This window comes from Bos javanicus, chromosome 15 (assembly GCF_032452875.1).
Source record: "Bos javanicus breed banteng chromosome 15, ARS-OSU_banteng_1.0, whole genome shotgun sequence".
Classification (NCBI taxonomy): Eukaryota; Metazoa; Chordata; class Mammalia; order Artiodactyla; family Bovidae; genus Bos; species Bos javanicus.
This window is the reverse complement of record NC_083882.1, coordinates 22,606,427-22,619,811: the sequence shown is the minus strand read 5'-3', so window position 1 is coordinate 22,619,811 and position 13,385 is coordinate 22,606,427. Positions and strand designations below refer to the sequence as shown.

The window sequence follows — 13,385 nt, the reverse complement described above, 5'->3', positions numbered from 1 at the left end:
ACCCCTGGTTTCCTCTAAATTTCATCCCATATATCTTTCCTTTCTGTTGATTTTTCTGAGACCTATGAGCCCTCCTAGTGAATCATCAAAACAAAGAACAGTTTTGGGGGCCCCTCAACACAGCCGCTCTGCAGAGATGATGTTTAAGCAGGAGACCCTAATAAAATAAGTGTCTTTTCTGACAATAAGAATGGTTTAAGCACATCTTCCTCTCTGGAAATACTCTAAGATGGGGAATAAACTGTATCATTTTGTCTTATATACCTAGTCCATATTATCTCCATAACATGCAGAAATGTTTTCAATACTCCTACCAAGTAAAGATTTAGTGTTGTTTTTAAGCTTCATAAAGAATTAGCTTTGGGAACTCCCCTGGTGGTCCAGTGGCTAATAATCCACGCTCCCAAAGCAAGAGTTCCAGGTTTGATCCCTGGTCAGGGAACTACAGCCCACATGCCACACTAAGCGTTCACATGCCACAACGAAAGATCACGCATGCTACAACGAAGATCAAAGATCCCACGTGCCACAACTAAGACCTAGTGTGGCCAAAAAATAAATAATTTTTAAAAGAATTAGCCTTTAAAAATTTACTTTTAAATTTATTTAAACATGTTTGGTCTTTTGCAAAATCAAAGGTGAACAAAAAGAGAGTTCCAATAGTGGTGAGTTAGGCAGCATGGATCAACCATTTCATTGATAACAGATGGAAAAGCTGGACAAAACGTTTAAAACAGCTGTTTGAAGGCACTGGTGAGCTAAAAAGCCAACAAAGAACGATAGAGCATAGATTTGGAAAGAAAAGGAAACCCACAGATAGAAACTACATATTGGGGGCAAATTTCCGCTAAGGACATCAGCTACTTTTAAGAAGAGGCAGTTGAAAGGCTAAGAAGACAGAAATATTTTATTAAACTTTTTCATTTTGAGATTATTGCAGACCCATATGCAGCTGTAAGAAACAATACAGAAAAACAATTGATCTTAAAATGGGCAAAGGGCATTTCACCTAGACATTTCACCAAGATATACAAAGTGAATAAATATAGGAAAAGATGCTGAACATTATTAGTCATTGGGAAATGCAAATCAAAATGACAATGAGATAATACTTCACACTTATTAGGATGGTTATTATCAAGGCAAAAAAAAAAAAAACAGAAACCACAAGTGTTTGTGGTTTGAGAATGTAAAGAAAGTGGAACCTTTGTACATTGCTGGTGGGAATGGAAAATGGTGCATTTGCTGTTAAAAACAATTTGGCAGTTCCTCAAACAGTTAGATATAGAATTATCATATGATCCAGCAATTCCCTTCTAGGAATATGCCAAAAAGAATTGAAAACAAGGACTCACACAGATACTTGTACACCAATATTCATAACAGCATTATTCATAATAGCCAAAAGCTGAAAACAACCCACATGTCCCTGAACAGATGAATAAACAAAATGAGTATATACATACAAGGAATATTATTAAACCTTTTAAAGGAATGAGATTCTGATACATGCTACAGCATAAGTGACCCATGAAAAGATTTTGATAAATTAAGTAAGCCAGACACAAAAGAAGAAATATTGTATGATTCCATTTATATGAGGTACATAAAATAGACAAATTTATAGAAACAGAAAGTAGGATAAAGGCTACCACAACCTTGGGAGATGGAGGCTATAGGAAGCTGTTATTTAAAGGGTACAGAGCCTCTATGTAGGATCAAGAACAAGTTCTGAAAATGAACCGCAGTGCTGGTTGCACAACATTGTCACTATATTTAATGTCACTGAATTATACACATAAAATTGTCTAATGGTAAATTTTGTGTTATGTATATTTTACCACACAAAAAAGAAACAATGAAGAGAGCTCTCATGAGCCTTCATGAAGTCTCAACAACGATCTCTTACATAACTACACTACAATATCACAACCAGGAAACTTACATGGATATAATCCACCAACATTATTCAGATTTTATCCATTTAACACGCATTCATTTATGTGTGTTTTGTGTGTGTGTGTAAATTTTATCATATGTAAACTTATATGATCACCACCACACTCAAGATACAGAACAGTTCTATCACTACCAAGATCCTTCATGTCACACTTTTATAAGAATATTTATAAGGATATTGCCACATCAACTCCCTCATCACTTGATCCTAATGAGAAGAGATTTTGATAGTTTTGAAAAGCTAGAGGGACAAAAGTTGTAGTTCAAAGTCTTCAAGAAGGGAATGTCTTGATAAACCTCTAGCTCTTTTGGTCACTACCCTTTAAGATGTACCCTAGGAGTAAGAATAAACAAAAACAGTCCAGCTCTTGCAGCAACTGTGTCATGTTTCAAATTATCTCAATCTTTATAACTAGATTAAGAATATCTGCAATTGATAATGTACCTTAGCCATCTGCCAGAAACAAATGAAAATCTTCTCTGAAGGAAGACAACAGAGTCTCCAAATATTCCTCCTAAAATTTTTCAAACACAATATTCTGTGTAGAATAAAACTTAGTCAGCACTTAAGAAGACAGCAAAGTATAATTCAAAGGAAAAAAAAAAAAGATAAGCAACAGATGATAGAAACTGAACCACAGGGGATCCATATAATAGAGTTATCAAACTTTAACTATTCTGAATACATTGGAGGAAATTATTTTAAATTGGGGTTATAGCAGAGAATCACAAATTATAAAAGAGAAGGTATTCAAAATTCCAGAACTGAAAAAAGCACTGAGTTTAAGACCATAGTGCCTAGATTTAAGAGCAGGATACATACAGCTGAAGAAAGAAAGTTTGAATGGTAAGATAAGAAGAAAAGAGCCAAAGCAAGATACTTAGAGCAAAGATGGAAGATACTAAAAAAGAACATAAGCAACAGAGAGCTAGAGTGGAAAAGGGTATCATATGTGTACTCTAGCCCCAGAAAGAAAAGAGAGAAAAGATTTATTAGATGCAATATTTGAAAAAATAATGGGTGAAATTTTTCAAAGCTAATGAAAGACATCAAACCATAGATTCAAAAATCCTTAAAAAAATAAATCAAAAGGAAATCATACTGAAAAATATCACAGTACTAACTTCAGAAAATCAGAGAAAATCTTTGGGGGGTAATGGATCAACTTCAAAGCAGCAAAGCTTTTAACTGACAACTGATTTCTCAACAGAAATCAGAAGACAATAAAATGATATCTTTACAGTGTTGAAAGAAAATAAAAATCTAGATTCTTTATCCAATGAAAACATCTTTCAAGAAAGAAGGTATAATAAAGACATTTTTCTGACAAACAGAAATAGAGATTTCATCACCATATCAGCATATCTAAACTAAAGAAGACAGTAAAAGATGTTCTTCAGTCAGAAAGACAATAATACCACATGGACACCCAGAGAGGCAAGAAGGAATTAAGAGCAAGAGAAGGTACTGATGTAGGTAAATGGGTAGTATGGGTAATTATGTTTACATAAAACAATATTGATAATAATGCTTTACAGGGGTTAATATAAAGAGAGAATTAAAATATATAATGAACAGTAGCATATAAATCGGGAATATAATAAATGGAGTTAAAGTGTTCCAGACTCCCTCCATTGTCTGGAAAGAATTAAAAGAACTAATTTATCAATATAATATATTGTGCTAAGTCAGTAAAGAAAACTATACACAAGGTCAAAAGACAACCCTCAGAATGGGAAAAAATAATAGCAAATGAAACAACTAACAAAGGGTTAATCTCCAAAATATACAAGCAGTTCATGCAACTCAATACCAAAAAAACAAATAACTCAATCAAAAAAATAGGCAAAAGACCTAAACAGGCATTTCTCAAAAGCAAACAGATGGTGATTAAACACATGAAAAGATGCTCAACATCGCTTATTATTAGAGAAATGCAAATCAAAACTACAATGAGATATCACCTCACACCAGAGGGCAGAGAGAAGAAGCAAGAAGAACCAAAATCCCACAGCAGCTAGAATGAAAACCACATTACAGAAAGTTAATCAAAATGAAAAGGCAGAGGGTTATGTCCCAGATGAATGGACAAGATAAAATCCCAGAGAAACAACTAAATGAATGGCGATGGGCAAACTTTCAGAAAAAGAATTCAGAATAATGCTAGTGAAAAAAGAACAGAGAAGATGCAAGGAATGTTTACCAAAGACCTAGAAGAACTAAAGATCAAACAAACAGATTTGAACAATACACTAGAAGAAATCAATAGCAGAATAACTGAAACAGAAGAACAGATAAGTGACCTGGAAGACAGAATGGTGGACATCACTGCCACAAAACAGAATATAGAGAAAAGAATGAAAAAAAAAAAGAAGAAGACAGCCTAAGAGACCTCTAGGACAACATTAAATGCACCAACATTTGAGTTAGAGGGGTACCAGAAAGAGAAGAGAGAGGGAAAGGACTCAGGAAAATATTTGAAGAAATGAAAGTTGAAAACTTCCCTTACATGGGAAAGGAAATAGTCAGGCAAGTCCAGAAAGTACAGAGAGTTCCAGGCAGGATAACCCCCAGGAGGAATACACTGAGACACACAGTAATTGAACTGACAAAACTTAAAGACAAAGATAAAATGTTAAAAGCAACAAGGGAAGAATGACAAATAACACAAGGGCACTCCCATCAGGTTATCAACTGATTTCTCAAATCTGGCTTGTAGAAAGAAACTCTACAAGCCAGAAGGAGACGGCATGGTATATCTAGAGTGATGAAAGCGAAGAACCTACAACCGAGGGTACTCTACCCAACAAGACTCTCGTTCAGATTTGATGTAGAAATGAAAAGTTTCCAGACAAGCCAAAGTTAAGAGAATTTAGCACCACCAAACCAACTTTACAAGAAATGCTATAGGAACTTTCTCAGCAGGAAACATAAGAGAAGGAAAAGACCTACAAAAAATAAATTCAGAACAATTTAGAAATTGGTAATAGGAGCATATATATCAATAATTACCTTAAATGTAAATGGATTACAGGCACCAACCGGCTGGGCAGATGAAAATGCGTGCATGTATGCGCTTCCACTTACCACGTCACTCTAGTTAACCCCTCAAATTCTATGTAATTATTTTATATTGTTCAGTTCAGTTCAGTCGCTCAGTCATGTCCGACTCTTTGCGACCCCATGAACCGCAGCATGCCAGGCCTCCCTGTGCATCCCCAATTCCCAGAGTCCACCCAAACCCATGTCCATTACGTCGGTGATGCCATCCAACCATCTCATCCTCTGTCCTCTCCTTCTCCTCCTGCCCTCAATCTTTCCCAGCATCAGGGTCTTTTCCAATGAGTCAGCTCTTCACATCAGGTGGCCAAAGTATTGGAGTTTCAGCTTCAACATCAGTCCTTCCAATGAATACCCAGGACTAATCTCCTTTAGGATGGACTGGTTGGATCTCCTTGTAGTCCAAGGGACTCTCAAGAGTCTTCTCCAACACCACAGTTCAAAAGCATCATTCTTCAGTGCTCAGCTTTCTTTATAGTCCAACTCTCACATCCATACATCACTACTGGAAAAACAATAGCCTTGACTAGATGGATCTTTGTTGGCAAAGTAATGTCTCTGATTTTAATATGCTGTCTAGGTTGGTCATAACTTTCCTTCCAAGGAGCAAGCGTCCTTTAATTTCATGGCTGCATTCCCCATCCACAGTGATTTTGGAGCCCAGGAAAATAAATTCTGACACTGTTTCCACTGTTTCCCCATCTATCTGCCATGAAGTGATGGGACCAGATGCCATGATCTTAGTTTTCTGAATATTGAGCTTTAAGCCAACTTTTTCACTCTCCTCTTTCACTTTCATCAAGAGGCTCTTGAGTTCTTCACTTTCTGCCATAAGGGTGGTGTCATCTGCATATCTGAGGTTATTGATATTTCTCCTGGCAATCTTGATTCCAGCTTGTGCTTCTCCAGCCCAGCCTTTCTCATGATGTACTCTGCATATAAGTTAAATAAGCAGGGTGACAATATACAGCCTTGACATACTCCTTTTCCTATTTGGAATAAGTTTGTTGTTCCATGTCCAGTTCTAACTGTTGCTTCCTGACCTGCATATAGGTTTCTCAAGAGGCAGGTCAGGTGGTCTGATATTCCCATCTCTTTCAGAATTTTCCACAGTTTATTGTGATCCACACAGTCAAAGGCTTTGGCATAGTCAATAAAGCAGAAATAGATGTTTTTCTGGAACTCTCTTGCTTTTTCCAGGATCCAGCAGATGTTGGCAATTTGATCTCTGGTTCCTCTGCCTTTTCTAAAACCAGCTTGAACAACTGGAAGTTCAAGGTTCACATATTGCTGAAGCCTGGCTTGGAGAATTTTGAGCATTACTTTACTAGTGTGTGAGATGAGTGCAATTGTATGGTAGTTTGAGCATTCTTTGGCATTGCCTTTCTTTGGGATTGGAATGAAAACTGTCCTTTTCCAGTCCTGTGGTCACTGCTGAGTTTTCCAAATTTGCTGACATATTGAGTGCAGCACTTTCAAAGTATCATCTTTTAGGATTTGAAATAGCTCAACTGGAATTCCATCACCTCCACTAGTTTTGTTTGTAGTGATGCTTCCTAAGGCCCACCTGACTTCACATTCCAGGATGTCCAGCTCTAGATGAGTGTGAATGATCACACCTTCATGATTATTTGGGTCGTGAAGGTCTTTTTTGTACAGTTCTTCTGTGTATTTTTACCACCTCTTCTTAATATCTTCTGCTTCTGTTAGGTCCATACCATTTCTGTCCTTTATTGAGCCCATCTTTGCATGAAATGTTCCTTTGGTATCTCTAATTTTCTTGAAGAGGTCTCTAGTCTTTCCCATTCTGTTGTTTTCCTCTATTTCTTTGCATTGATCACTAAGAAAGGCTTTCTTATCTCTCCTTGCTATTCTTTGGAACTCTGCATTCAAATGGGCATATCTTTCCTTTTCTCCTTTGCTTTTCACTTCTCTTCTTTTCACAGTTATTTCTAAGGCCTCCTCAGACAGCCATTTTGCTTTTTTGCATTTCTTTTCCACAGGGATGGTCTTGCTCCCTGTCTCCTGTACAATGTCACAAACCTCCGTCCATAGTTCATCAGGCACTCTATCTATCAGATCTGGGCCCTTAAATCTATTTCTCACTTCCACTGTATAATCATAAGGGATTTGATTTAGGTCATACCTGAATGGTCTAGTGGTTTTTCCCTTCAGTTCAAGTCTGAATTTGGCAATAAGGAGTTCATGATCTGAGCCACAGTCAGCTCCCTGTCTTATTTTTGCTGACTGTATAGAGCTTCTCCATCTTTGGCTACAAAGGATATAATTAATCTGATTTCAGTGTTGACCATCTGGTGATGTCCATGTGTAGAGTCTTCTCTTGTGTTGTTGGAAGAGGGTGTTTGCTATGACCAGTGCATTCTCTTGGCAAAACTCTATTAGCTTTTGCCCTGCTTCATTCTGTACTCCAAGGCCAAATTTGCCTGTTACTCCAGGTGTTTCTTGACTTCCTACTTTTCCATTCCAGTCCCCTCTAATGAAAAGGACATCTTTTTGGGATGTTAGTTCTAGCAGGTTTATATTGTTTGGTTAATCATATTTCCATATGGCTTGCAATTATAATTATCTTTTTTTTTTTTTGGTCTGGCTATTGTTTGTGAAATCTGATAACATCTTTTCCATTATGTAACTATTATTCATTTAATACCGTTGTATCATGATTGGTCAACAGAAAATAATAGGATTCTGTAATACTGAAACTACCATTTAATAGAAAAACTTGTAATCACTTTTTAAAATCCAGATGCAAAATCTTGGAAGTTTTTGAAAAATACAAATACCCAGGTGTTTTTTATCTCTCCGAAGCTCCAGCTATGATTCTAATGAGCAGCCATGTTTAAAACCAACTGGACTATATGATGATCTTTTATGTTTATCTAGTTTGTTTCATTTTTTTCTATTTCATATTCAGTGTTCCCATTTCATTTAGTTTATGTTTTCCCACTTCTCCATCTCTCTCCTTTTGTTGTTCTTTTTCAAACCTTTATTGAGTGTAGTATAAAAGCTTTTGTATACATATTAAAAAAAAGCTTTTGTATTCATATATATACACATATATTTATCAAGGTTTTGTGTATATATATACACATATATATATGTATAAGATAATATATATATTAGAAAACATGAATTTTTGTCTAGCTAAAAAAATTTATGACATCTTGATTCCACCTGTTTGACTAAGTATGAATAGAATGCTAGATTTATCATTTATATTTGTTTAATACTTTGATATAGTTCTATTCATTCTGGCATCTGGTATTACTGCTGAAAGTCTAGAAAACTTATTATCTTTGTGATTTAAAACCTTTTGAATAAGGTTTGAAGCTTCAAATGCAATTCTGAGAAAATAAAGAAATACTATGTTGTAAAAAAAAAAACAACAGGAGATTAACATATGATAGACAGCAAATTGCCAATGTTTGTTGGATCATAAAGAAAGCAAGGGAATTCCAGAAAACATCTACTTCTGCTTCATCAACTATGCAGAAGCCTTTGACTGTATGGATCACAACAAAGTGTGGAAAATTCTCAAGAGATGCGAATACCAGATCACCTTACCTGTCTCCTGAGAAATATGTATGTGGGTCAAGAAGTAACAGCTAAAATTGGACATGGGACAATGGACTGGTTCAAAATTGGGAAAGGAGTATGCCAGGGCTATATATTGTCACCCTGTTCATTTAACTTTATTCAGAGCACATCATGCAAAACATCAGACTGAATGAATTAAAAGCTGGAATCAAGATTGCCAGGAGAAATATCAACAACCTCAGTTATGCAGATGATACCACTCTAACAGCAGAAAGTAAAGAGGAACTAAAGAGCTTCTTGATGAGGGTGAAAGAGGAGAGTGAAAAAGCTGGCTTAGGACTCAACTTTCAAATAACTAAGATCATTGCATTACTTCAAGGCACATTGAAGGGGAAAAAGTGCAAACAGTGACAGCTGTTATTTTCTTGGGATCCAAAATCATTGCTGATGTGATTGTAGTCTGAAATTTTAAAAAGCTTGCTCCTTGGAAGGAAAGCTAGGACAAATCTAGACAGTGTATTAAAAAAGCAAAGATATCACTTTGCTGACAAAGGTCCATATAGTTAAAGCTATGATTATTCCAGTAGTCATGTAAATGTGAGAGTTGGACCATAAAGAAGGCTGAGCACAGAACTGATGTTTCTGAATTGTGATACTGGAGAAGACTCTTGAGAGTCCTTTGGACTGCAAGGAGATCAAACCAGTCAATCCTAAAGGAAATCAACCCTAAATATTCATTGGAAGGACTGATGCTGAGCTCCAATAATTTGACCACCTGATGAGAAAAGCCAACTCATTGGAAAAGACCTCGATACTAGGAAATATTGAAAGCAAAAGGAGAGGGGAGCAGGGGATGAGATGGTTAGATAGCAACACCGACTCAATCAACATGGATTTGAGCAAGCTCCAGGAGATAGTGAAGGACAAGGGAAGCCTGGCATGCCACAGTCCATGGGATCACAAAGAGTTGGACACAACTTAGCAACTGAACAACAACAACAGTTAATAACTAAAGTACAAATTTTATTCAAATTTCACAAAATTTTATGCTAGTGTCTATCGTTTGTTTTTATACCTTACTCAAGACTCCACACTGTATTTAATTGCACTGAGCAGCTTCAGCTGCATGCAACAAATTCTGATAAATTCTCTTTTCATTTTTATGCTGTTACAAATATTTTCTAATTTTTCTTGTTATGACTTCTTAGATACACCCATCATTTAAAAGTATACATTTAATTTCCAAATACATGGCATTTTAAAAGTATCTTTGATATTGATTTCTCATTTTGATATTAATTCCTCATTTAAATACTTCTCTGCAATCACCCTCTGTGTTTTTTCAGTCTTTTAATTTTACTGAGGCTTTCAATAACTAAGTCAAAGTTCTCTCTTGGGAAATGTCACATTGCACTTGAAAATATGTGAGTTATCTTCAAATATCTTTTGATATTTATTTCCAGTATAACAGTGATAAGAGAACAGATTCTATGTGTTTTCAGTAACTTTAGACGACAAAATTTTTGCACCTTGTTTTATGTCCCTGGATATGCTCCGGTGTCTCCTGGTTTATAGTCTATGGGTACTTGAATAGAATAGAATTGAATAGAATTTGTCGCCTACTGTTGTGTGAAAATCTTAATTATGTTGAACTGGTTCATATTGCTTTTCAGGTCTACTATATCATCCCACTTTTCTCTCTAGTCATTATATTAATTTTTGAGAGTTTGATATTGAAACTCCAACTAAAAATCTTAATTTATCTACTTAAAAAGATAATTGTAATATATAGTGGGAGTATATTGTAACTTTGTTCGGTATTTTCCAAGTCTCTTGTAAATGTGTTGTCATACTTTTATAACTGAAAAAATAAAAAAAGAAAGAAGATATACAGATAGCCAAGAGACACATGAAACGATGCTCAACATCATTAATTATTAGAGAAATACAAATTAAAACTACAATGAGATATCACCTCATACCACTCTAAATGGCCATCATCAAAAAGACTATAAACAAGAAATTCTGGACAAGGTGTGGAGAAAAGGGAGCCCTCCTACACCGCTGGTGGGAATGTAAATTGGTATAGCCACTATGAAGAATGGTATGGAAGTTCCTTAAAAAACCAAAAATAGAGCTACCATATGATCTTGCAATCCCTGGGAATATATCCAGAAGAAGAAAAAAAAAAAGGACACAGTCCAAAAGGATACATGCATTCCAATGTTCATTGCAGCACTGTTTACAATACAAATTAAAGCTAAGACATGAAGTGTGAAAGCATTAGTCACTCAGTTCTGTCTGACTCTTTGCAAACCTATGGACTGTAGCCTGCCAGGCTCCTCTGTCAAGGAATTCTCCAGGCAAGAATACTGGAGTGGGTAGCCATTGCCTTCTCCAGGGGATATTGCCAACCCAGAGATCAAACCTGGGTCTCCTGCACTGCAGGCAGATTCTTTACCATCTGAGCCACCAGAGAAGCCTCAGCCAAGACACTGAAGCAACCTAAAAGTCCATCAACAGAAGAATGGATAAAGAAGATGTGTAACATATATGCAATGGAATATTACTCAGCCATTAAAAAGACAGAAATAATACCATTTGCAGCAACATGGATAGAGATGATCATAGTGAAGTAAATCAGATAAAGCAAATATCACAAGACACTACTTATATATGGAATCTAAAAAATATGATACAAATGAACTTATTTACAAAACAAAAACAGACTCACAGACATAGAAAACAAATTTATAGTTTACAAGGGGCTTGCCAAGTGGCACTAGTGGTAAAGAACCTGCCAGTCAATGCAGGAGACATAAGAGACGCAGGTTTGATCCCTGGGTCCAGAAGATCCCCTGGAGGAGGGCATGGCAACCTACTCCAGTATTCATGGACAGAGGAGCCTGGCAGTCTATAGTCCATGGGTTTGCAGAGTCAGACGTGACTGAAGCAATTAGCATACATGGTTTACAAAGGGGAAAGATGGTAGAGGGGATAAACTGGGAGTGTGAGGTTGACATATACAGACTACAATATTTAAAATAGATAACCAACAAGGACCTACTAAATAGCATAGGGAACTCTGCTCAATATTGTTTAATAACCTAAATGGGAAAAGATTTGAAAAAGGATAGATATATGTAAAAGAAACTGATTTTGCCCACTGAGCCCAGGCTGGTAATAGCTTATCGTGCCTTTCAACCAAAAGAAGGTGGAAAGGAGAGAGAGAAATAAAATGGAATAAATAACTAATTATGATATGCTAAAAAATGAAGTCCAGAAACAGAATATAAATATATATAGATACTTAATTTTAGAATTAAAAATTCTTCTAGAAGATAACATAAAATATTTTTATGACCTTGGCATAGGAAGATGTCCAAAACAGGATTCACAATGTATTACTCATAAAGGAAACTATTGATATACTGGATCACGTCTGTTTATCAAAAGGTACCATTAAGATAATCTGATAAAGGTATCTATAAAAATACCTGCAGCAATTTCATACTTAGTGGTGATTTATTAAACATTTTCCAAATGAGGTGGGAAAATAATTACTGCTATCAGCACTTCTTTTCAAGTTGAAGTCTTAGCTAGTACAGTAAAAAAAAGAAGAATAAAATAAGATGCATAAGAATTGTAAAGAAAGAAAGAAAACTCTCATCGTTTTCAGATAATATGAGTGTATACATAGAAAATCCAAAGTAATTTACAGATCAAACTAATAAGTGAATTTAGCAAGATCTCTAAATATGAGATCAATATACAAAATCAACTTCATTTCTACATATCGTCAAAAACAGAATGAAAGTTTTAAAGATAAAATTTACAACAGTTTCAAAACATTCTAACTCCCTAATGATAACTTGAACTAAAGATATGTAATATCCTCACACTGAAAACTATAAACATTCCTTCAAGAAATTTTAAAAGATTCAGGACTTTCCTGGTGGTACCATGGGCAAGAATCTGCCTGCCACTGCAGGGGATACAGTTTCAATCCCTGATCCAGGAAGATTCCACATGCTGAGGCACAACTAAAGTCAGTGCACCACAACTTCTGAGCCTGTGCACCACAGCTACTAAAGCCTGCGCTCTCTAGGGCCGATGGGCTGTAATTACTGAGCCCATGAGCCACAGCTACCAAAGCCTATGCGCCCAGAACCCATGCCCTGCAACAAGAGAAGCCGCTGCAATGAGAAGCCAGTGCCCTGCAATGAAGAGTAGCCCCTGCTCACTGCAACTAGAGAAAGCCCAGAAGGCCCAGCACAGCCAAATAAATAAAAAGAATAAATTTTGTTAATGTAAATGTAACTTTTTAAAAAGATATTTTAAAAGATTAAAATAAATGGAGAGAGATTCCCTGTTCATGAGTTGGAAGACTCAATATTTCTCATTATTGTAAAGATGTCAGTTATGTCCAAATTAATCTAGACAGATCATACAATATGATCCCAACCATGGTTTTTTTTGTTTGCTTGTTTGCTTTTACAAAAACTAATAAGTTGATTCTAAAACTTATGGAAATGCAAAAGGCCAACAAAAACTGAGGCAATCTTTAAATAGAAAGGAGCTAAAGTACTTATACTGTAAATATCAAGATATCAAGACCTACCATACAGGTATAATAACATAAGTAAGCTAAGTAAATGTAAGTAAACCTTAAAAGCAATGTTTTTTAAAAATTTAAAAATAAAACTACAGCAGAAAACAATTTTCATTACATAATCCAAGGAAAATTTCTGCCTTAGATTGATTATCAGGAAAAAATGAATCCCTTCAAGCTGAGGAACTAAGACATTTT

At 35.7% G+C, this 13,385-nt stretch overlaps 1 protein-coding gene across 2 annotated transcripts in view; it reads right to left on the bottom strand.

Moving 5' to 3' along the window:
- Nucleotides 1-13,385, bottom strand: part of BCO2 (beta-carotene oxygenase 2) — a 74,007-nt gene that overhangs the window by 4,245 nt on the left and 56,377 nt on the right. The gene's annotated exons all lie outside the window — the stretch shown is intronic.